This window comes from Poecilia reticulata, linkage group LG2 (genome assembly GCF_000633615.1).
Source record: "Poecilia reticulata strain Guanapo linkage group LG2, Guppy_female_1.0+MT, whole genome shotgun sequence".
Classification (NCBI taxonomy): domain Eukaryota; kingdom Metazoa; phylum Chordata; class Actinopteri; order Cyprinodontiformes; family Poeciliidae; genus Poecilia; species Poecilia reticulata.
In genome coordinates this window covers 28,343,887-28,369,725 of record NC_024332.1, presented here as the reverse complement: position 1 = coordinate 28,369,725, position 25,839 = coordinate 28,343,887, and the positions used below count along the sequence as shown (strand labels likewise).

Below are 25,839 nucleotides of genomic sequence, written 5' to 3'. Positions count from 1 at the left end.
CCCCCCAACAACCCCTCCAAGCCTGTCCTTGCAGTATTCTAATGATTCATATTTCACATCCACTGCCTTTTCATTTAGCCTGTCTACACCGCTTCAGGGACAGCTACTCACAATCTTAATTGACTGAGGAGGTGGAGGTGGCAGAGGAGGTAGAGCCGCCATACAGCCAGCCCCCTCTATGCACAAACAAACGCATAGATACTGCTAAATAATAATAGGCACTGATCCGGTCAAGGTTTATCTAATTAAATATTCACTCACTGGCCACTTTATGCACCGGCTCAGCTGCTTGTTAACAGAATTTGTGAATCAGCCAGATGGGAGCAACTCAATGGGTTTTAGTGTGTGATGCTTGAAACTGAGCTRGAGAATCAGAAAGAACGAGCATTTGAGTAACTTTGCACGTGGACGTGGTGACACACGGGCTCCGGTCTGCTGAGGCTTTCACACGCAGCTTTTCTGTGAATGGGTGAAAATAGCTTGTTCAAGACAGGAAGAAGAATGGGTAGGGCTGAAAAAAAAAACATAAAGAGAGAACAGATGCTCAAATAGCCATACCAAATCTGAGCATGCAGSATGTTGAACCTTAAAGCAGATTGGCTACATGAGCAGAAAAACCACACCAGGTGCCATCCCTGTCAGCTAAGAACGGGAAACCAAAATTACATGATTACAGATTGGAAAAATCGTTGCCTTGGTCTGATGAGTCTCGATGACAGCTGCAACATCAACATGCTGGATCAGAATTTGCTATGAACAAGAAAGCGGTGATCCCTCCGGCCAGGCTGCAGATTACTTAAACTAAGTGTTGTTACTGACCATGTTCTTCCCTTTATGACCAACGTGTATCTTCCAGCAGGATTAGAGCTTCAGGTCATAAAACTCAGGTTATCTCAACCTGACAGTCACGTTAAAGAAACTCCAATTGTCTCCGCATTCCCAGTCCCCCGTTCTTTGGGATCTGGTGTAATGTAATATTCACACTGATGAACGTGCAGCCAGCAAATCAGCAGCAGCTATTTGAACAATACGGACCAAAATCTCAGAGGAATGTTGCTAACATCTTGCTGAAATTATGCCATAGAGAATTAAGCCATCTCTGGGGGGAAAAAATRATTCAGTCCAGGGGTAGAAACATGCTTCAGTAAGTGTATTTGTGATCATGTGAAATTAACACCAGATGATGATAGAGTGATGATGATAGCAACAAAGTCAAAACAAATGAGTTCATACTTTCAGTTACATGCAATATAAACAAACGACACAGGGAAAGAGATTTAAACACATCAAGAAAMGATGCACGTGTGAAAAGAAAAGAAAATTGATTCAATCTTTCAGTATTTAGGAAGAAATCCTCCCCCTTTTTTTTAGTGTCAGCTGGTAATTAATGGCCTATGAGAAGGCCTCTCATTACAAAGGAATTGCACTTGAAGCAAGTAAATCCATCCATCACTCTTCATTTGCAGAGTAGGTCATACACAATGAGGCCAACACAAACTACTTTATGTCATGATAGGTAAAAGTAAAGATCTATCTGAAGATCTCCGTGCTGCAAATCATACTGATGTCATACAGATGGATTTCTAAACCTCTGAATGTTGCTGTTTATCACATATAAGAAGGAGATAATGTATCCATAAAACAGCCACTACCAGGTATGTCTCACATGATTTCAGTGAGAAACGTCAGAGTAATAATAACAATGAAAAAAGTCCAAAAGCCACTTACAGTGAAACCTGGAATTAACAGAAATAATTGATAAGCACTAAATCAAAATATCCTCTATGCACACTCACTGCGCAAGACTCCACTGCAGAAGAAGAAGCATGTTTACGGTACTTTAAAGTTTGTGTAAAGTTTGACAAGCAAATACAAGAAAATCATTGGGACAAAATCATTGGTTCATTGGATGTCATCACACGCCATATTGGGAAAAGAATTGGCACTACTAGTCACCTCAAAGGAACCACAGCAAAAGTAAAATTTGGAGAAGGAAGAAACCTAGTGTAGGGTTGTCTTTAAAATATAATTGTGGTAGATTTCATCAAGGATTGACATACATAAGGAAGAATTGGAATGTGAAGATGCGATGAAGATAATTTTTTAAACAAGGCATGATCTCAAACACAGCGAAGGAAACTYCATTGGTTTCAGAGAAGAAGATAAAGCTGGGCTGCTCAGTAGAGTGAGTTTTACCTCAGCAGGACTATTAGACATATAGAGATCTGGTTACTGGAGAGGCCACTGGAGTACAGAGAAGTCATTGTCATATGCTAAACACCACTTTGAGAAGATTTTGTGTCATTGTGCAATAGTCTGCAAGAAGTAGCTATCAGAAGATGGGTATACCAGAATCATAAAGAGATGGACGTGGTCATCACTTCTGCTTCCGGGTCCTCTCTGCTTTAAGGTTTGAGGTGTTGCGCTTCCAGAGATGTTATTTCCCAAACTTTAGGTGTAATCGGTGGGTATTTAAAATAYTGTTGCCATTCTATTATTTTCAACCAGTCTGTCGATTCTCCTTTGATGTCTGACTTCGGTAAGGCATTTGGATCCTCACAACTCAAAGATCATTTCCTTATTTTCTGACCGTTCTCTGCAACCCGAGAGATGACTGTGTGTGTGTGTGTGTGTGTGTGTGTGTGTGTGCGTGTGTGCATGTGTGTGCATGTGTGTGTGTGTGTGAAACCCCCCCAGTAGCTCAGCAGTTTCTCAAATATTTAGACTTGCCTGTCAGGAACCAACAACCATACCAAGTTCAAAGTCACTCGAATCCCTTTTGTTCCCCTTTCTGATGCTCGGTTTGAACTTCATCAAGTTGTCTTCACTACATTCAGCTGGATAAAGGAMCTGAGTTGAAGCCATGAGATTTGCCGAGAAAGAGTGCAATTACTGGTATATTTCAATGTGTTCTACTGTTACATATATCCGAAGAGGGGATAAACACAGAGACTCTTCAAAATGCACACATTTGAGGAGGGAAAAACCCACCCAGCACACCGGCTGGGGGGACGGTTGCAAGCTCTGGTAATTAAGCTGTCGATTTTTTATTTTTTTTTTGCTTCCAAGGGTCAAGGGAGTGACGCAGGAGAGCAGAGCAGGAACGATGATGCAGCGGGGGAGAAAGGATGCAAAAAGATGAGGAGAAATGAGAGGACCTGCTCTTGCTCCCTCCCCACCACCACCATCACCCCAACCCATCTCTCTGTCTGTCTGCCTCTCTCTTTGATCTCCGCCTCTGTCCCACACTGCATATTAAGATGCCCAGGCCCCCCTGTTTGGTATTCTGAGGCGGGCACCGAGATGCCAGTCTCCATATCCTCTCCTTGCCTCTCTGTGAAAGAGAGCAAAAAACCCCTCTGTCTGTCTCAAGATGCTTATCCCGCTAAATGGGTCTGAAATAGCTGGAGAACAGGGGGGCGTAGAGGGTGGTGGTAGGAAGGGATGCATGGAGAAGAGGGGTTGGGGAGGGGGGGCAGTATTAGACACACCACAGACGGGTGGGTGGTGGTGRAGAAGCAGAGTGATGGGGCTGATTTTAGCTGAGAGGATAATTAAACGCTATTATCACAATGGGCCAGTAATACAGCCTTGCCTGTACACGGAGAGGAAGTCAGCCCTCCCATGTTTGCTTCGCTAAAAGGAGGGAGAAAGGAATGAGGGAGGAGAGGGGAGCACAGATTAATAGGCTGAGGAGGAGCAGGAGAAACAGAGAGAGGCAGCGAGGGGGTGAGCGGGGAGACAGACGGTGAAAACAGGCAAACAGAATTAGAAGGAGAGAAAGAGTGGGAGAGCGATCGCTCAGTGTTTGGGATTAGCATGACTCTCCCTCCCTCTTTTCTCTTTTTCCTCCTTCCTTCTATACATATCTCCCTCCTTTTTTTTTTTTTTTTTGCTTTCTCTCCCTCTGCTTCCATAAGCCCTGGGGATGGCACAGCTTTAGTTAAACTGCTCTATTAAACGGCGCCTGCTGAGAAAATCAAATTATAACTTCCTTTAATCAGCGAGTATCAGTGGCCCACACAGGAGCAGTCGGCTCTGACAGCCACCACACACTCACATATGTACACGCACTCACTCACACACACACACACACACACACACACACACACACACAGTGAAGGAGGCAGCGACTGGAGACCTGAGGGAGGCCGATATGAACCTGTCTCCCNAGCTCAGCAGTTTCTCAAATATTTAGACTTGCCTGTCAGGAACCAACAACCATACCAAGTTCAAAGTCACTCGAATCCCTTTTGTTCCCCTTTCTGATGCTCGGTTTGAACTTCATCAAGTTGTCTTCACTACATTCAGCTGGATAAAGGAACTGAGTTGAAGCCATGAGATTTGCCGAGAAAGAGTGCAATTACTGGTATATTTCAATGTGTTCTACTGTTACATATATCCGAAGAGGGGATAAACACAGAGACTCTTCAAAATGCACACATTTGAGGAGGGAAAAACCCACCCAGCACACCGGCTGGGGGGACGGTTGCAAGCTCTGGTAATTAAGCTGTCGATTTTTTATTTTTTTTTTGCTTCCAAGGGTCAAGGGAGTGACGCAGGAGAGCAGAGCAGGAACGATGATGCAGCGGGGGAGAAAGGATGCAAAAAGATGAGGAGAAATGAGAGGACCTGCTCTTGCTCCCTCCCCACCACCACCATCACCCCAACCCATCTCTCTGTCTGTCTGCCTCTCTCTTTGATCTCCGCCTCTGTCCCACACTGCATATTAAGATGCCCAGGCCCCCCTGTTTGGTATTCTGAGGCGGGCACCGAGATGCCAGTCTCCATATCCTCTCCTTGCCTCTCTGTGAAAGAGAGCAAAAAACCCCTCTGTCTGTCTCAAGATGCTTATCCCGCTAAATGGGTCTGAAATAGCTGGAGAACAGGGGGGCGTAGAGGGTGGTGGTAGGAAGGGATGCATGGAGAAGAGGGGTTGGGGAGGGGGGGCAGTATTAGACACACCACAGACGGGTGGGTGGTGGTGRAGAAGCAGAGTGATGGGGCTGATTTTAGCTGAGAGGATAATTAAACGCTATTATCACAATGGGCCAGTAATACAGCCTTGCCTGTACACGGAGAGGAAGTCAGCCCTCCCATGTTTGCTTCGCTAAAAGGAGGGAGAAAGGAATGAGGGAGGAGAGGGGAGCACAGATTAATAGGCTGAGGAGGAGCAGGAGAAACAGAGAGAGGCAGCGAGGGGGTGAGCGGGGAGACAGACGGTGAAAACAGGCAAACAGAATTAGAAGGAGAGAAAGAGTGGGAGAGCGATCGCTCAGTGTTTGGGATTAGCATGACTCTCCCTCCCTCTTTTCTCTTTTTCCTCCTTCCTTCTATACATATCTCCCTCCTTTTTTTTTTTTTTTTTGCTTTCTCTCCCTCTGCTTCCATAAGCCCTGGGGATGGCACAGCTTTAGTTAAACTGCTCTATTAAACGGCGCCTGCTGAGAAAATCAAATTATAACTTCCTTTAATCAGCGAGTATCAGTGGCCCACACAGGAGCAGTCGGCTCTGACAGCCACCACACACTCACATATGTACACGCACTCACTCACACACACACACACACACACACACACACACACACACAGTGAAGGAGGCAGCGACTGGAGACCTGAGGGAGGCCGATATGAACCTGTCTCCCGTCTCTTTCGGTTCCCATGGCAACAAGATGGAGTGAGCGGGAATATGGGATGGAGAATGTCTGCATCTATCGTTTCCTCTTGGTAAGCATTCACACAAGATAGCAGAGCTTTGGAGAGAATAAGTAGACACTCGGTGAGTCGGGTGTTTTTTCTCTTTGGGTTATTTTATTTTTTTTTTTAATAGTGTCACCTGATCGGGAGTAAATAATGACTTATTGGACCACTTTCATTTTTTATAGGACCGTCAGTGTCCTGCTAATCTGTGTTTGTCATTAGCCTGTAAGACCAAATCATCAGTGCCGTTATTATCAGTATCCCTGACAATTTCTGCAAAATGAATGAAACTCAGTAATCTAAATCTTACATTTAGAGTGTCAAGGAATTTCTAATTATATCAACTTCCTGTTTTCCTGTGATACAAATATGCCATCAAACAGAGGAGCATAGCCACAACTCAAAATGGGAAAGACATTTTAATCAGCCATTGACCACTGATGTTTTTCTTTTTCTGTCAAAAAGGACTTGCCTTAGTTTGCTTTTATCAGTTCATTGAAAAGTATGAAATGTCTCCATGTTTTGTGACATTACAACATCAAGCCTCCATGTAGCTTAATAGGATTTTATATGATGGAACAAAAGAAAGAAGTGATCAAATACACTCAAAGACAACATCACTGTTCTATGTTGAAAACCAATAGGCAAACATTTAATGAAAAGAAATGCAAATATCAAAGAAATTACTAAAATGATTTGAAATGTAACATTTATGAAGAGGTAATAGTTTTGTAAGAAGTCTGAAATATTGACTTTGTGGCATAATCTAATGAATCTAATCTATGCCTCAAAATAAKAGGGAAAAAGTGAAGAAGGAGGCATCAAAAGTCTTAAAACCTACCTGAGCTGTGAGCACCAGATTCAACATTATGGATCTAAAAGGAACATCTTATCGTCTGAWCCTGGGCTGTAGTTTCACTGAAGGAATCAATCTGGATCACATCAGGTGTGATTTCTGCACTTCCATCTCAGCTTGGGTAATGGGCGCAGACAGCTGTTGTTTCTGCTGAAGGTCACTACCGCACTGGAAGGCCTAGAAGATATTTTGGAGGCGTTTGTCAGTTTCCCACCATGGATATGGAMCAGGGTTGGAAACACAGAATAATGTTCTTAAAGAAGCACATCTGAAATGTTCTGAGGAAAAAAAAATCAGGTCTGACATGATCTTAATTCATTTTTTATTTAGTGTATTTATCTAGTGCTAAATCCCAGTAAATGCTATTTTAAGGCACTTTACAAGAAAAACTGGYCAAATTAATTTCAAAATATACACAAAAACCCAATGAATCCAATCKACGCCGGAGCAAATTTACTTGTTTGGCACCTTTCAGCAACAGGGTAATTCAAAGTGAATTACATGATGAAAAGAGAAAACAACAACAAACAAATAAGAAACAAGACACCRTTTACCAATGCAGTTCAGTCATGTTGACAGATTAGATTCAATGAAACAATAGGACTCGCATTTATCGAACCATTGACTTTGCAGCAGCTCCACCTCCTGAGCAAGCATGTGGCGACAGTGGACATAGAAATCAATTAATTATTTGACTTTGTCGTAATCCCTCACACTAAGCAAAGGGTTTTGTAACCATGGCGTAGCTATTTTTCTAAAATATGTAACTAGTTTAATATTGATCAATAATTAAAGTTACTATGAATATGATATTCATAGTTTTTTAAGTTTCTAAATTCCAACAAAATATATGAAAAACATTTGAAATAATTGTGCTTAGAATTCTTTTCGAGCAAGGACATTTTGATGAGACCTGGAGAAAAGCAGTTCTTGCAGATGAAGGGTTGAATCTGAAGAAGTTTGTGTGCACAACATRAAGTCCAACCCCTTTAAATCCTATAGTTTTATGTTTGACTACAGGGTTTTTGAGGTGATAGTTTCACTCAAACTTTTTTCATTTTGCTCTGATATTGATTTAATAAATGATGACACGGGGGAATTTCTTCTGTGTGGCTTGGTACTTTTTGGGTTAGACTGCTATAATTTAATAACTTGGAGCAGATTATTTGCGGGTCAGATCAGCAGTTACAGAGGAAACTGTGTCTGACTTTGCTCACAGTCTTCCCTTAACAGTTGACTTTCCATGTGCATGTGGAGGCCATGTTGTCCATTCAAAGTTACCAAACATTGTAACCCAATAAAATGTCCTATATTCTCTCCTGACTTAAACTRCGCTTTACCCTTTGAAAACATAATGCTCTTTAGATATCTGCATTAAACAGCCACCTTCAACTAATAACCCCTAAAATTTGGATTTTGCTTTTGAAAAAGGATTATSAACATATTACAAAGCATTTTAGTGAGTGTTTTATGTCCTATTTGGATTGCAACCTCTTATATAAAAAAAAGCTATGGTGTCCCCCCTGTCTCAATTCCAAACCATTAGGTTTATATTGCTAAATTGTCTCTCTAATTACATAATTACGTTTGTACTGACAAACCTAATTGCTGCCTGGATTACACTCACAGGCAACATTCTTCGGGTGAATGAAGCACTTCATTTATTTTTCTGCTGTTACGTATGTGGCTGAGGTAGAACATCCAGGTTGAAGAAACAAGATTTTTATAACGACCACACTCTGGAGTCTCATGACTTCAATCAGGCCTGGAGATCTGTACCTAACCCAAAGACCAGGATGAACTCATTTAACCAGCTTCTGTGAGGATTCAACCAATTTATTTTGCTCTGCTGACAAAAAAGAAAGAAAAAAAAGCCTTCTGGGTTGTGCTGCTGATTATTAATAAAGGAATATCCACATGTGTCTCTTGTGCCTTTCTCAACAAATATTCAAGCTGTCAAGCTAAAATTTGGTGGACATATTGATGAGAACCGTAATATGTCAGGGGCAAATTTGAAAACTTTCCGATGACTCAGGCCATTAAGGGAATGTCAGCAAATGTTATTTTCCTTACCGGAGGGAAACAGTTGAGGAATGAGAGTGTGGTTATCAAAAAAAATAAAAAGTCAGTCTCCTTCTACTTCCCACTGCATTTCTTAGCATCAAGATAAGAACCTGATATAAGGTGAGTTTCTGTTTAATTATTTAGCTGCTGCTTCATTTAGCATGAGMGTAGGAGCTTATGCATTTTGCGTATATCAGCAGCGACGTGTGAGGAATGTTCAGTGCATTCTTGTAGCTTTACTTTTTACTTAAAAGCTGTCATATTTTTAATGTGTTTCTGTGTGTGTTGTGCTGTAATTTGAAACATGCCATGGAAACATCCCCTGTAAACTTTGATTTAATTTCTTGAATTTTGTGTTTGGTTTGTTGGTTAAAACTCTGGGAATGATTTGATTTCAGACCTAAGTTTAAAGACTTAGAAGTTACTTTTCAATTTGAGTTCTTTGTTAAGTTCATTAGCTATTTTTGTTAACCTTAGGCACAAAATTGAGAAAGATTCAATGCAAAAAAAAATAAATAATTAAGAGATATTTATATGATTTCTTGCGTTGTATGATAATATAATAAGAAAGCTAAAATTAATGTACTTTATCCCTGTGATAGAAGACGACCTGTGCAGGAATGATCTCACCTCTCGCCCAATAGCTGCTGGAAATAAGCTTGCGATGATACGTGGGTATGGATAATAGATGGATGGCTAAATAAGGARGAACTTTTCCATATATTGAGCTGTGTTTTACATCCTACCCACCTGGAGTTTTTGCTCCCCTAAGTGATTGTCTGTGATTCATYTGAACAAAACACACGGTTCTATGCAGCTCAGGTCGAGTTTGACCAAATCCACTCATTTATGTTTTCGATKCTTGGATATAAAAGTAATTTTTCCTTGTGTGCCTCCCAGGTTCCCAGTTGATTGAAAAGCATTTTTGCATAAACAGGGAACACCTTGAGTATTTTAAGCAGGTATTTTACTCTGATGTACCTTTCTTCCACTGGCGGACCAGAGCCCAGACTCTGTTGTCGCCRTAAAGGCCTCGGCGATATAAACACACTAACGTGCAATCATAAATCCTTCTCGTTAGGAGGCGATGTAATCACTCTCGCCTCTGATTAGTCATTAACAGTCCAGTTAGTGAAATAGCGAGACGCAGGTGGGTGGGCAACTGCTCGCATCTCCAGGGTCTGCCTCGACTCGTTAATGATCAGTTAATTAACATTGTTTCAGTCCTCCCTGTTTGTTTACTCTCACCTGCCATCGGGGGGAGAGTCGGAAAACACTGCTGCAGGGGACAGTAAACACAGCCAGGAGGGAACCAGAAAAAGCCTGGCAGGAGGAAGCGAAACGGAAAAGGAGTGATACTGAATCCTGTAAATCAACGCAGTGAAATGAAATCGCTGAGAAGCGTCACCCTTCAAGCAAACAATTACGACGAGAGGAGAAGGGACTGAGAGAACCCTGTTGATGCATCTTATTCCTCATTAAGGGTTGGTGTGGCAGCGCTCGTCTCTGTTACTCATAGCAACACTGCATACCATGATAATAGGCCGACTGATGATTGGCCAGGCTGCAGCTCTCCGGTAAGTGACCTCACTGCTGTGTGAGTGAGCTCACTGTCTCAGTATTTTGATAACCCAGCCAGTGGTTCGTTCTTCTCGGCATCACCACCAAACCTGTTGATGAATGGGCCCTCTAACCCCAATCAGCTCCTCCAGCTGCAGCCCGACACAGAAACTCAGTTCTCCCACATCTTAGACTCCTTTTTWWAAAAATATATTTTAACTTTCTGTTTTTGCATATCACATTACTATTTTACCCATAAAACGTTATGAGCATTCTTAATCATTTCTCTGTACGTCTTCGGCGGTTCTCTCCGGCATAAGATTGTTTATCAAAGCCTTAAATAATGCAGATGGTAATATGATAGGTGAATAGTAAATGGTGTCCTGCTTAAACACACACGCTCGGATAATAAACCATCCGCTTTTGGTCCTGTTGATTTAAAGTAGCACAGGACAGAATCTGGATTTTGTTCTCCTGCCTCCAAAAGTATCCCCAGTCACGCCAGAGAGTTGCAACGTTGGAGAGGTAGAACATCGACCTGAAGAGCTCTGCTAGTGTGCATGCCTAATGCAACCCAGTCTGGGAATACTGCCAGTCTACTGTTACTCCACCAGTGGGGTTTATCATGCACACATGCACACACCCACATGCCTATACGCACACACGCAGACACGAGAGAGAGAGAGAGGGGGAGAGGGAGAGAGAAAAAGAGAGAGGGCGCGTTTCTGTGTGCAGTGTATATGAGACAGAACCAGAGTGAGAGGCAGAGCTTTATGGTGTGTCACTGATCTCTACAAGCATGCACAAACATGTCCGACGTAGCCGTGGCCTGCTTGTCAAAAGTCACAAATATGCAGCTCTCATCCTGAGAATTTTAAACCGCACATGTACAGCACAGTATGTCATAGCAGAGATCTGTTATGAAAGGCTCCAGTRTGATTGCTTCACAGTCATACAATTAAGGAAGAAAAAAACAGAAMATKTTGAAAATAAGCTTTGACAAGTTGCAATGGAAACATTCAGGTTGAGCACATTTTCTCAGCTGGAGGAAAAAAAAAAATCCATCCATCCATAATCCAACATGCTTATCCCATGTGGGGTCGCCAGGGGTGCTGGTGCCCKTCTCCAGGGGTCAATGGATGAGAGGTCAACAGAAAAACATGTCCCACATAAAGAAATTGTTATTTTTCAAATAGTCTGGTAATGAATTAACTGTCCCAAGTAGCAATTCCTATAAAACAAATACTTCTGAACCTTTTTTTAAATGTATGCTTTAAGTTGATCCGAATATCTGGGAAAATGTAAATGGTAATACATGACTTCCTATTTTCTTATGTACAAATTGTTTGGACACTCGTCAAAATGGGAAAACCAAGAGAACATKCCCTTCAGATATGGCAAACTTGTACAAAAATGTTGCAAGTCTTAACTTGCTCAAACCTATAGCTGCGGCAATAAATCAAAAATGGAATCAGAACTGCAACMAACGAAAAAATGGAACCAAGGATGGTAAAGGACAAAACAAATCCTAAATCTTTCTGTAGGAGAAGCACAAGAAAGAGTGGCACCTCGGGGCCACGAAGCCTTAACAATAACACTTTACTTCAAGGACAATGATTAATGGAGGCTGCTGTGAAGAACTAGATTGGGGGAAATTGYTCAAATAATAGATATCATTTAAAATAATAGCTTAAAATWGCTAAACAATCATTCTGAGGATGGCACAATCAGCAGTTATTTATCATGGYACAAAGCTGTCTGAAGAACCTGTGTCTGACAAACTTCTAAATGAAGAGTCCAGCTGAGCGCTGGCATGGGATCAGTTCCCAATACTTTGAAAACATCTTAAAAGAACTCTACAAACACAGCTGCTGTGTTCAATAGACCTTCTGTTTTTGTCCTGCTCAAAATGTTTTCATGAGGAGCAGTTTGCTCAAGTGGTAGGCTGATGTTAGCAGATTTCACTCTCTGTTTTGATATGACTCTTTGATCATTTGGCTTCTAAAATATTTCAGTGTGAAAACTAAGTTGTCCTGTTAGCACGTTGCTCTGGATGTCAGCGACTTTTGTGTTTTCTGTTTGTGGATTTCTGGGCACAGTGTAAAAATCTGGTCACAGAAAACCAACAGACGGGGAGCTGATGCGGCCAAAACAGTCTCTCTTGGGAAGTCAAGTGTGGAAAACGCGAGGTAAGKACCAGATTTGCTAGATCACGAGAACAGTATTCACAATATATAATGCAGTTTTCCAAGTCGTTCACGGTTGAATAGGTTGTGAGTTTTAAACATTTCACTGGCTGACATAGAGACTTCARSAGTGTGTCAGAACCTTCTGTCTATTAAATTTGTTCAAATTCAAACTCATGTTGCTCAAAAGTTTGAAAGTCAGTCAAGTAAATAATTTCTTTTATAACTGAGCGTTTAAGAATTTTACAGTTTTCCTTCTCCATCTAGTTTCTCTGGAAGAGCACACCTGACAGGTTTCACTCAGCAACAGGTTTTTCAGATGGAACATTATAGGTAGCAGACTGTGGAGCAAAGTTCACTTTAAAGCAGATAGTCACTCTAACGTGAATATTCTTGACATATTCTGTTTTTCACTGAGCATTCACATGTGCAGATTATTTTTATGAATCCTAAAACGCAGTGATCTATTAAAGCCTCAGAGGTTTGTTAGAGAACCTYAGAGAACAAACTGCATAATAAAGACCAGAGAACACAGCAGACAGGTGAGAGATGAAGTTAGTGGAACATGTTTAGACTGTAACACAATACTTTGATCATTATAYACAACATTGTTTAATCTAAGATCTAAAAATGTTAAGAGTATGGCACATCTGCAAATCTACCAAGAAATTATYGTTAAACTAAATTGACATGCGGGGTAAGGAGAGCTTTAGTCAGAATAGTAACTCTGGAGGAGCTACAGAGATCCACAATTGAGGATGGAGAATCTGTGGACATCTGCAACATAAATAAAAAAAGAAAGCCATTACTGACAGAAAACTAAAAGTCAATATCAACCACAGGTGACGACATACTACGGGTCTAAAAGAAATCCTGCTACATTGAGCTGGTTTAGAATAGTCCATGTGCATGTGACCCAGTCAAAGCCTCCAAACTCCAAATGAGATTATGTGGCRTAACTTGGAAAATTTATGTGCAGATTTTCATCACCTCTGAGTGAGTTTGAGACATTTTGCTGGTTTTGACACTTCCRCTATACCTCTCCAGTCAGAATTAGCTCCTCTTTTCWCTAAACTAAGATGACTGCAAGCAAAATCTATTGCTCTTAACTACTGTAATCTACTGCTCTTCATATCCCACTCAGAATTGAACTAAACATCCTCCATATTTGCATTTCAGGAGCAACAACAAGCTAGGGCTAGAGAGAGAGAGGAAAAAAAMATTTTTAAACTGTGTTCTTGAATTGTATTAACCAAGTAACTGAGAGAACATAACCTAATTACTGAAAATTAAACAAGAATAAAGCTAAATTACCTCCTAATTGTATCCTAACATTTATGCAGTGCATTTAAGCCCCAATGAACAGAACAGAGCCTTCACTAAAAAGGCCTCTTGAAGAAGAAAGCTTTCAGTTTCACTACAAAAACATGTCTGGTTTGAGAGTCTTAATCAGTTCTCATAAGGAGAAAAGAAGCAGGGTGCACACACGCGCACACACACACACGCACACACACGCACGCACGCACGCACGCACGCACGCACGCACACACACACACACACGCACACACACAATCAGGCCAGTTAATAGTGTGCACACTTAAACACCAATTCATCCAATCCCCGGTTGTCTTGATTATACATTTGGGTTAGATTTGAAATGTATCTTGATTAAATATTGAGAAGGACCACTCTCGCATCGCATGTCCTCAATGTTTCACTCTTCCTCCGAGGCCTCTGAATGTCACTCTGTGAGGAGTATATGTGTGTGTGTCTGCCCCGTAGCTAAACATGATTTTATTTATCAAGTGTCATGTCATTAGCTACTTGGCTCATCATGAGCACTAATAAAACTCCACTGCACTAAATAACCCCAGGTTATGGCAACGGATTAAGAGCAACTCAGTCACACACAGTCTAATTTTAGCCTTTTTAAGCTTTCACTAAATTAGAGATGTCCTATTTTGTACACTTAATTTCACTTCACAATATTAATTGGTGAATAAGACTTTGTGTTCTTATTTTAATAGGTTTTCACACTTTATGGTTGACACGAGATTTAGCAATCACTCATGACAAACGTTTTAAATTAACGCTGAAACTAAAATTCAGTTAAAGTTTCTGTCTTCAAGAACTGTGATGGACATTTGTCCCATGTGAGCATAAAGTATGGATGTATTTTCCCCTAAAACAYTTGCAACATAGGTGAGAAATGTGCATTTAATATCCTGAACCTTTCCTTCAAATGCAAATTAAATTAAAAGACATCATATCGCCCTCTTTGGTACAGCATTGCTCAGGAGCCTTCAGAAGCTCTGCTGATAGCTAATGGCTTTGTTAATGAAAGACTATCTGGATTTGAAGAAAAAAACAAGATGAAATACAGAAAGGCTAAGTATGCCACAAAGTCAAATTTGTAAATCTTTGTGAATTTTGTTAATATAGACTAATCACKGAGTATCATCTGGACATTGTAGAATGGATGATTAAAAGATGACGAAGGAAAATAACTGGAACAGTCGGGCCCACAACCATCTAAAGCCCATAATGAGCATCTCATAGTGACCTGTTTATGAAATAGAATAAAAACATTAGAGATTTGACCCAGCATCTGGGAGACACATCATCCTTCAATTGTTTTTCAAGTCTTCAAACTAGAGCTTAGAAAAATCACTTTATTTGTGTTAAAATCTGACAGTCTCTGACAAACTGCTTTATTAATTTAAAGGAACAACAAGTTTGTCAAAACAATTAAGACTTTTCTACGTGACGTTCGAACTTCAGACTTCTGTGTAAAAATGAAATGACAGCTCCGCATCATTCAATCCATCACACACGGGTCAGTGAGCAAGGATGTTTGTTTATTAGTTTAAAATTGTTTTAATGAAACAATATTGAAAATGGAAAAATATTGTGTTTGTTATAAAAGAATTTCAGAACCATATGCATACATTTCTGCATCAGTGCAGCGTAGCATGGATCTGATAATTTTGTGATTCTGCTGATGCTAAAGAAGCCCAGTTGTTTTAATAGCGACCTCCAGTTTGCCTGCAATGTTGGGTCTAGTGCAGTGCTTCTCAATTCCAGTCCTCAGGCCCCCCTGCTCTGCATGTTTTAGATGTGCCTCTACTCCACAGCTGATTCAAATGATTGCATGACCATCAAGTACTGCAGAGGCCTGTTAATCACCAAAATATTCACCAGGTGTGTGGCAGAAGGGAAATACTTAAAACAGGCAGGGGAGGGGGGGCGCGTGGGGACCGGAATTGAGAAAAGCTGGTCTAATGTCTCTCATCTTCCTCTTGACAATAGTACATCATTTGTCTGRGATGTTTAGGTGCTGACTAATCAAGCTGGTGCTTCTAGCAGTATGAGCAAGAGCAAAGTCCAGCTGAAGAAAAAGCAGTCTTTCCGTGAATCTTGTCAGCAGAGGGAAGCATAAGGTGCTTTAAAATTTCCTGGAAGACAGCTGTGATGTCCTGGAAGACGGTAAGATTGATAAAAGACAGTGGATCAACACTAGATGATKATTCCCCAAAACATCACTGACTTTAAAACCTTTCAACTGGATTTCAAGAAACTCTGGGTTTGCGTCGCTCCCATTTTGCTCCTTGATTTTTGYATGTAATGTCAAAGTTTCTGTCTTTAGAAAAGAGCGCTTTTGAGCAAATATCTAATATTTTTCAACTTTGCCCAGGTAAGATTCCACTGACACTGCGTCTGGTCTAGGAGCAGTTTGATCAGTATCTGGTTTGATRGATAAAAGCCCATCAGAACTACAGGCTAATCATTGCATCTGATTACTGAGGTCTACAAATCATCTGTGTGATCTCCTGTTGAGTATTTCCTGTATAATTGTTATGCATGGAGCTGTTATAAGAGTAAGTAATTGAAGTGCTAATTATTGCATGTTTACAATACTTATGCTCAAATATTCATAAAATAAATGTCCTGCAACGTCTCTATCTGGTGGCTTTTGAAAACATGACTAGCAGTGTATAACTCTTCAGCTCTTGAACAGGCTTTACTTCAAAACCAAATTATAATCAACCTTTTATTTATAGAGAAATGTAAATAAGAGCAACACAATGTACTATACACAATACATTTTTTTAGCGGCATTAAAACGGCAGCAATGATAAAAGACTTGATGAGCTAAACAATTTTTTTTCCCTCTCCAGGCTAAATGTTTTCCTGTTGCATGTGCACCTTTTTCAACACAAGTTTTCCTTCCACGCAACGTTCTGTTAATGTGCTAGCAAACAGCGTGGGAGGAGCCAGGTTTTTATTTGGAGGTTGAAGCTTCTTATTGCCCTTTTAGTAATTATTTTTTTGATCAAATTATTATTTTTTAATTTTCACTGTCTGTTTGCCACAATCATAACAATTCCCCAAATAAAAGTCTGAAATGTATCATTCTACATGTAATGTATGTGAGCTTCACTTTTTCGATTGAATTCCAGCAATATATTATAGATGYCTTTTAAATTACATTACAATTTATTAAGACACACCTGTAAATATCGCTACAAAATATTTCACGTACTAATACGACGAGACAGTTTGAAAACTTCCACAAGTTGCATCCCTAACTTTCCCTACATTCCTTCATATGGAGGGGTTTGAGGTAACTTATTGTAAATATGACGCCAGATAAAAACACACGCATGTTGTAAGTGACTGTATGCATTTACAGTGTTGACTGTGTCACATGGAAGTGGACATTTGCTGCTGTCCGACAGTAACATTCTCACTGGCACACAGACCTGACCTAGAATTGCTACTTAGAATTTGGACTGAACCATCTCGCAGGAACGGAGGGGGAGGCGAGAGGAAATCTTGACTGGGATGTAATGGAGTAGGACCACTGGAAAGCGAAAAGGGGGGGAAGACATATTTCTATTCTATAATGTTACCGTGATAATGTTGTGATTTGATAATGTTTGCGATGTAAAGTGGAGGAAAACGGAACCTGAGCTAACATCCCAGGTGAGTGCTTTCCTTGTTTTGTTCTCCGTGCAGCTGGAGAGTGTCGCCGCCGCGGCTCGCCTCCTGGCAACGGGCACACGCGGGTCCTCCTCCCGGGGACATCACACTCCGGTATCCGCTCTTCTCTGCCTCTGTCCCCGAAGGCTGGCTGGCTGGCTGGGGCTGCTGACTGGCTGGCTAGCTAAACCCACACGTCGCGTCTTGGCCTCGCTCACACGGCGAGCTAACCCCCCTCCCTTACTCTTTCTCTTTTTTTTTTCGGCTCGCAAATGACGGTTTTTGCGGCGCAACAGAAGCGGATTATTCACGATGTTTTCGGCGTGGTGTGAAACCCGCGGAGAAATATTGGTTTTTACCCCCATTATCACACCGGAGGACCGCCCGTGCTTCGTGAAAATGGAAAAAGGGACACAATGCAGCATGCATGTTCTGCATTCTTCAGGAGCTCCACGCCGTCGGTATTGTATTTCATGTGTCTGAAATGTGTTTCATATGATTTATAAACGCGTAACGAGATTACAGGCCTCTGCTTGTGATTGTGTCGGCCAGCCCCTATCATCTGCCGAGCGATTTAATTGTTACATTGTTAACGGAGCTGAACACAACTTGGGGGGGAAAAAAAAATGAAGGTTTACCCAAGGCGGGCTTTGAGTTGTCCTTTTATTAACGGACAAAAAGCCCCCCAGGATGAGTCTCATTTAGGACGTGTTTTTTGGTGTGCTTGTTGTCGTTTGTTCTCGCTCTCATCAGCCGTCCACTGCCTCCCTCTTCGGGGGAAGACTTTGTTTGCGCTGGCCGAGGCTCCATGAATGTGAGCGCTGAAGTCCTCCCTTCCCCCCCCCGCACCACCGCCACCACCTCCACCAGTTCTCTGGCGAAACAGGAACAACTTCTTTTAGGAAAAAGGAAAAAAAAAAAGTTCCTGGAGTTTCAAGCGCCATGGAATTACTTTGTCCGCCAAGAGTTGTCCAGTGAGGCGCTGAGATTTCAGGAGAGGGGGGAAGAAGCCCGAGTCCCTGCAGTTGTTGTGTGAGGAGGAGGTTTAGTTGCAGAGTTTGGGAGATGCATATTTTTTTAAGGACTTCCTCGAGTAGGACCCGTTTGTGAGCTACTTGTGGCATTGTCCTGTGTTATCTTGGCTGGCTTTGACAAAGAATGTCTTATTTAACTTGATCCATGAGTGGGAGGAGAATCTACAGGTCCTTTGTTGGTTTGTTATTTCACTTACTTGCTTTCCTTGATTTGCTCCCAAAATGGCTTTGATGAGATTTACTTAGTAGCTTCATAAAGCTACTAATATGGCATCGACCAATTTTTCCTAGATTTGTAGGCTAATTACTGATCCCGCTTTTTACCCCAACTTATTAAATCCATCAAAACTAGCAACTTCCATTATTTCTGTTCCACAAATGCACAAACCAACATTTACTTTACCCACTTTCTTGAGCTAAATAAGAAAGAAATGGATAAAAGTTGAAAACGGATGCTATCATTTGCTGTTAAATAAAAAAAAAAAACTTTTGCAAGCCATCTTTTCTAGATTTATAGGTCAAAGCAATCAATTTTATCAGAGCAAAAGGATAATTTTCACTTCAGACCATGAACTTAAGGGGGGTAAAAGTGCTTTAAAAACTGACATTTTGGGGTGATTTATGTCCCTCAGTTTACAAAAACTTCCTAATCCCACAAAAAGTGCTTAATTTCAAAAATATTTTGGCTATTTCTACAAAATTACTTGGCAGTCTTTGACTAATGTTCTACCTTTTTATTTTTAGGATACATTTTATCTAAGTGATGGCTATAATAGTCCTTTAATACATCCAAATTCACATTTATTGTCCTTTATTATGATGATGATGATGAAAGTCTTATGTTACAAACCCAGTTAGAATCTACAAGTTCACAAACTATTTAGAAAGTCTAGACCCTCATCTATATATTAAGACAATTTTCTGCTAACAGGATTGGAAAGATGAGAAAATTTGTCTGTAGCACCATGAAACTTGAGATGCATTAATTGAGCAGGTACATTTTTTTATTTTTTTTAAACCATTTGTTAAATAAAGCTTAGTTCACCCACAGTTTTCTGTACTTTTCACCCAACCAACATAAAGTATTTTCATTCCCTTTTGAATTGAATAAAAACATTTAGTGACAAATAATTTTGCAGTTCCCATATATTTATCCCATACTACTACCTTTACATATGACAGAGTATGTGATCTGTCATTACATTGTTTATTTGACCCATGAATGAGAGAAGAACCTACAAGACCCTCCTGTGGTTTCAGTTCACTTACTTACAAAAAGTCTTTATTTTTCGGCAAACGGCATTGGAAAAAAATTTGTAAAATGTATAGTCTCAAGTTCAGAAGACTCCAAAGCACTTTACGTTACTTTCATTTACACAGTGACTGTCGTAAGCTACATAGTAGCCACAGCGGTACAACAGGGCAGCCTGTCGTATAGCGCCACTCTGACCACCACTAGCAGGCAAGGTGGGTGAAATGTCTTGCTCAAGGACACAACGGCTGAGACGGACTAAATGGGGGTTTGAACCAGCAACCCACCGTTTACATCTAAATATACACCGGTGTAAAATATCAACTACTACTAGGACATACCTTGCTTTACTTTGTTTTAGCTTAATAAAATTGAGTTTAATGTTGAACAGATGCTTTTGATTTTCTGATTTATTAAAAATACTACCCATGCAAACAGCAGACATTTTTTATTTATCTAAAACCACAATTTATGTCCCTCCATTTATGTTGAAACTTTTCAAATGATGATCTAAATCACAGGAAAATTCTTAATGTCAAATTATGTTGTTGGATATTGACATGAAATCTTCAACAATGAGCTTCAATGAGCGTTTAAGTCCATTTTTTCCACAAATTTGACATTTGTTACTGTGGAACGCATCATCTTATAAAACGGCAACAGATAATATTCTCATCTGAAACAAAAAGATGTTCTACTATTTTCATTATAAAATTAAGCAACATGCTATTTTGGGTGCGTTTACTTTATCATCTGAAATCCTCAAAATGGAATCCTGCAATAGAAAATACAGTAAAAAAACTCTTTTTGAGAGGATGGTGGAGCCATTTCTGTAACCACCAATCAAATGGCTGAAGCATGATATTAATATGCCTTGCACTAATTGATCAGCCAGCTTTCCCTGATGGGTTCTGATCAGTGATGGGCAAGTCAAATATTGACAAATCATCCTTCCCCCCTTATATATTAATTGTATCAAAGCTAACAATTCTTAGCTTTCTAACTACATATCTCAAAGAAAACGGGAAATCGGTGTCAACTCTAAAGCCTGATTGGTTGCATCTGCACATAAAACCATTTCTGAGAGTGGGCTTTTGACTTGCTGACCTGTTGCTCTCACTCAGTGCAGGGTGTGAAGGGTTCAGAGTTTAGTCCAAAGCCAGTTTTGAAGCAGGTTTTGTGTTTGCTGAGTCTGAGCAGCAAAGCTTCCTGTTTTAGGATCCTGGTCTTTTCAACTGCTGGGCAGCGGTGCTGTCTGATTGCATTGGGTCGTTTTTTTTTTTTTAAGTCGTTTTATATGATGAGGTCACAAAATGCTCAAATTTTACATTTAATTTGATTGTATAATATTTTTTGAAAACATTGCATTTGCTCAATTTCATTAATTTTGGTTCTGATCTCCATTTGAACTAGTTAACTTACAAAAAAATGACAAATTAGATCAATGCGAAACAACTCTGAGCAACCTCCTTCTGGTTAATATTATTAATTTAAGTCACATACATGTCCTTAAGCTATGAGTTATGTTATGATTTTCTTTAAATCATTAGTTGTCAAAGCAGGTAAAGAAGTAGGCTTGGAGATGCACCAATCAGATTTGTTTGATTTCCAGTCTTTTGTTACTGGAAAGCTTTTGGCCTGCTTATACTGAAACGGAGACAATGTGACATCTAGTAGTTTCCCTTTAATACCATGTTTTGCTAATTCAAAACAAAAGCAAAAATGATTTTCAGTTGACATTTAAAACTATCTTGCCAACGTTTCTAAATCCAGCATCTTCAGTTACTGCGTCTGAAAGATTGGGAGGATAACGAAACAATGTCTCCGTACTCCATTGAGTCTTCTCAAGATCTACTGAAATCAGCTTTGAGCTAATTCGCCCCCTCACCAATCTGACACAACGTCCCTGAGGAAGGTGCGATGTGATGTCCTGTGGCAGATGGTTGCTTTTGCAGTTTTTGTTTTTCTGTACCTCCTTTTTTTTTTTTCGGGTAAGAGTAGACAAAAACCACAAATCTAAAATGGTGACAGAGCTAAATGACCAACACCTACCAAAGCCTCTTGTAGCAGCCTAAAGAAACGGACATGCCTTTGAAGAACATAGTTTAGCTTTCCTCCAATTTTATGTTTAACACCTTTCCTCATTAAAAACATTATGATTAAGGTACAAGTTGCCATTAGTCCATCATAATGATGCTCCCCCTACTCTCCTTGAGCCTTACCCTCTTGGTCTCCAAAATCTATGTCTGGACATGCAAGATGGTAAAAGTCCACCCAACTGGTATTAATGATATTAGCATGCAGAGTTTCAATCTGTAGCACTATACCAAATATTGCATCCAAGCAGTCCTTTGTGATATCAGTATTCCATATATTGAAGCTGCAATTCTGGTTTCCAGTAGGTCACTGGTTATGGTCGATTAAGCTGAAAATCATCCAGTCCTGGTCACCAGCTAATTTGTGCAGTATGGGTGTGTGTAATCTTTTATTAGTTTCAAGAAAACTTAAAAAAATCACATTTGTAGTGCAAAATGTCTGTATTTTTTGATTTTTGCCACAAACTCGACAAACTGATACAGATTTCTGTCTTTTTCGGGTTACTTTATATCTCTTCAAGCCTTATGGCAGTGCTTCAACTGTGCATGGTCTGCAGTGCAACATTTTAAATTTCCCAGTTGCTAATGGTAGCACGCGCAACGATTGTGACATAGATGTCTTGTACCTCAAGACATGTAGCCATTGGTTGTTATAGCGACGCTTTCCGCCTCATAGCGTCTGAACAACTTGCAGTGCTTGCATATCGATCGTCTTGTCTGCCTCTTTGTCGCCATTAATAGTTCCAACTGGAAACTCGAAATACTGTCAAGCAAATGACTCGAGCAGTTGGAGCATCTTCTGCCACAACTTCATCAGATGAAGCCATGCTAAACGCATCTGACTCGCACCATACACCTCAACGAAAAATGTTGCGACGTTTTAATATCACGAGATCTTGTCTCAACCTTAGTGCGTTGAATTTCCCTTTACAATGCATGCCTCGATGTCTTAGAAATCAGTTTCTTTCTCTCCTCTCGGAGTAACGGCAGCGTTTCTGCGATTTCTAATGTACACACTGGTCGATAAGTGAAGTATAAATGAGTGCCTGGGTTACTGTAGTCCCCAAAGAACCCAGCTGTGCTCTGGTTATGCATTTACTACGCGCTGGTCTTGTCAACATGAGCGACGGAGTGCTTTTCCTTGCCGTTTCCTTGTTTGCGCTTCACCCAATGAGCAAAGTTCTCTCCCTTCTGTTCCAGGTGTGAATGACTTGTGGCTGTAGGTTGTCCTGAGCGGGCCAGGTTCCTGCGCGACAGCCTCCGCGGCTGACTGGGAGGAGTCGAGTGGAGAGCAGACATCAGTGCCCAGGGGACCTGAGGCCTGGTTCTCCATATGAGGCCCTGCTGAAAGGGCAGGGGGGCTTCTGAGGTAACCCAGCTTGACTTCGAGATTTTTTTTATCCCCCCCACTTCCCCCCTCTCTTTTGTTTTCCACTTTATCATGCAGGTTTTTTTTGTTTGCACGTCTTCCTCATGTTCTCAGGAATGTGTGCATTCTAGGCAAAGCGTAAATGTTATCCTCGTTTCTTTCGTTGCTACGCAGCAAGCACAAGATGAGACACAACCATGTTGTAGAGGAATAAAAGCTTAAATGTCACGCAGCTGAGTTTGAAGGCAGTCAAGAGATTCGTTTTTTTTTTTTTTTTTTTTAAATGAATAACAGAAAAGCTAAATAATCAAGAATAAAACACATGATTTTCTATTTTAATGCGTTCACCACAACTGCCATGGAAACAAACATTGCTTTCAAAGTCCAACTGGTGCCATAAACTGGCAGCTTACGGCTGCTGTGCTGCAGCAGGAACAAGCCAGACACGCGCTCTTCCTAACGCTGGTCATTATCTCTTTGACATTTATCTAAGAAGGTGCCTGCATTCTGATTAGGAGATCTTTGAGCTGTGGAGTGGGTTTTGAAGGTGAATTTCCTCAGCGGTCTGGACTGTCCGGGGCCGTCTTTGGTCTCTGTGTGCTATCGGGGCGTGTTGTTGGTGGACAAAACGCAGTCGAGATGCTCTCCCCGAGAATGCCGCGCTCGCTGTTTATTTATCTGCTATCTAATCCAGAAGAGTGTTAACCAAAAACCACAGGTGGGTGAAGGACTCTGGGAAATGGATATCGATGTGTAGCGGCAAAGATTTATTTTTGCCTCTGTGTATTGGCTTCTCAAGTTTCCATGCATTTGTTTGCTTCATGGGTTTTCTAATTAAAACTCGCTGGGTTTGATTTGCATCTGACGTGGAGGACCGTGTCAGGGAGTCAGTCCTCCTCTTTTTTTTTTTTTTTTTTTTTTTTTTTGGCTTGTGTAGTCAGTAGCGGGGGTTTTGTCGGTCCTCTCCCAAGCCGCACAGCAGATTAGGCCCCATCGCGACTGTTGTCTATTGCTTCAAATGTTTATTTCCACTCCATTGCATTATTATTGTTTTGTTGTGGTAGTCTCAAACTTTAAAGTGTTTCCATTAAGAGAACATATCAGTTTTCCATGTACCTGAGTCTTTGACTAAGAGGTTCATTCACAATTCATTAGCGATTTTAATTCATCCGCATTAGCTGTTGTGCTGGAGCAATTATGAAGGATTCCCTCAGGACAAATAAAAATACAGCTTGGCGTTAAAATGATGCTGAACAATAGCCAGATCTCATACTTGTTTCCCAGACAAATTTAATTAACAAATTGTTCTTCTTGTTATAAAATAGTCATATTACAAAACTATAATCTCCTATGGAGTTTCAAAGCACTGCTGGTTGGCACTGTAATTGTTTTTAGCTGTAACATAAAGTGTAGACTTCTTACAAATGTGATCTCAGATATCAGATTTTCATGACTTGCTTTCATTTGGTTGACTTCGATTCTCCCTAATGACAAGCTACAGAAAAAATATAGAAAACTTATTTAAATTAAAACAATTGTTCCTGATACTGCAAAAATTATAAGACTATACAATTCATAAATACACAACATTGTCATACTTTTATTAAAGGCCGTGAAGACAATTGCAACCAACCCACGTTTTCTCCGAGTTTGTATCTGTTCCATCGTCACAAATCCTCCCTCATTCTTTCTCTTGGAAGATCTATGTTGGTTGTAGCTACATGGTAAGTAAAAGTTCATCTTGGTGGCCAAAGATCTTAATCTGAAGCCAGAAATTCAATGCATAGCACCTTCAAAATATTGTATACAAGCAGTCATTGTACACATTGATATTGTTATAAATTGTTCAGCTAAAACTGGATTCTTTATTCTAGTTACCATTGTTATCACTAATATATCAGAACTGTATAAATTAAAGTCGGCTCAGTTTGGTTTTAAGTGCACATGCTTATTGTGTGAAATATACCTTTTTTTTAAATTTATTTATTTTTATAAAGTAACACAAGCCAGCTAATTAGTGAGACTGTCTGCTTGGGCAGAGCCTGCAGTCAGCTGCAGAACATGCACGAGTCTTGTAGCTTGCCAACTTTTAAAGCAGCATTTATGGAATCTGAGTCATAGATGCAGCAGCCATGAGATTTTTTGTGACCGGTCACATTTCTAAACGTTCGACTCCCTGTCCTGTATGTGCCAGCCATAGTTCTGTGGCTTTGTTTTATCCAGCTGACTGGCAGTGCACAGCAAGAGGTGAAAGAGGGGCTGCTTTGCAGGACTTTGTACAGCTTTCTTCTGTATTTAACTTGTATTAAAAATTTTGGGGACTCGGATTTTAAAATTGTGTGTAAACCACGTGAAACTTCAGATTGTTGGGATGTTTGGCTCTCAGCATTTTACAACACGGTCACTGTAATAAATTCCTTACAATGAGTGAAACAAAAAAAAGCCCTCTGGTAAGCCACTGTTCATTTTATTATCCAGCGATTAGATTCCAAAGCGTACTAAATTCATCTGGAGTGTTTTCATGTCTGCATTTAGTGCTGCCCGCTTGTAATCAGATCACACCCTGAGACAAACGAGAGACGGGACACAAATACCGCCTATGTGAAGCTAAGTGGCATGAAGTTGAGCTGAAAAGGTTACAAAATAATGAACTTGTTATTTATCTTGTTGTTTTCCAGCTCAAATTCACCATTTCTGGTCATTTATAGCACTTTATAAGATGAAGGGGTCATTTCATAT

General features: G+C 40.5%; 1 protein-coding gene across 4 annotated transcripts in view; it reads left to right on the top strand.

Annotated features, from left to right (window-relative positions):
• Positions 1–15,611: 15,611 nt before the first annotated feature.
• bcl9 (BCL9 transcription coactivator) overlaps positions 15,612–25,839 on the top strand; it is a 40,579-nt gene continuing 30,351 nt past the window's right edge. Inside the window, exons 1-2 of one of the 4 annotated variants that reach the window (XM_008401047.2) lie at positions 15,612–15,852; positions 22,932–23,100. The gene's annotated coding sequence lies outside the window, so the exon portion shown is untranslated. Of the gene's footprint in view, positions 15,853–17,193; positions 17,353–17,397; positions 17,811–22,931; positions 23,101–25,839 lie in introns of those variants that run through there. The other 3 variants (XM_008401062.2, XM_008401056.2, XM_008401072.2) reach the window with 3 other exon arrangements.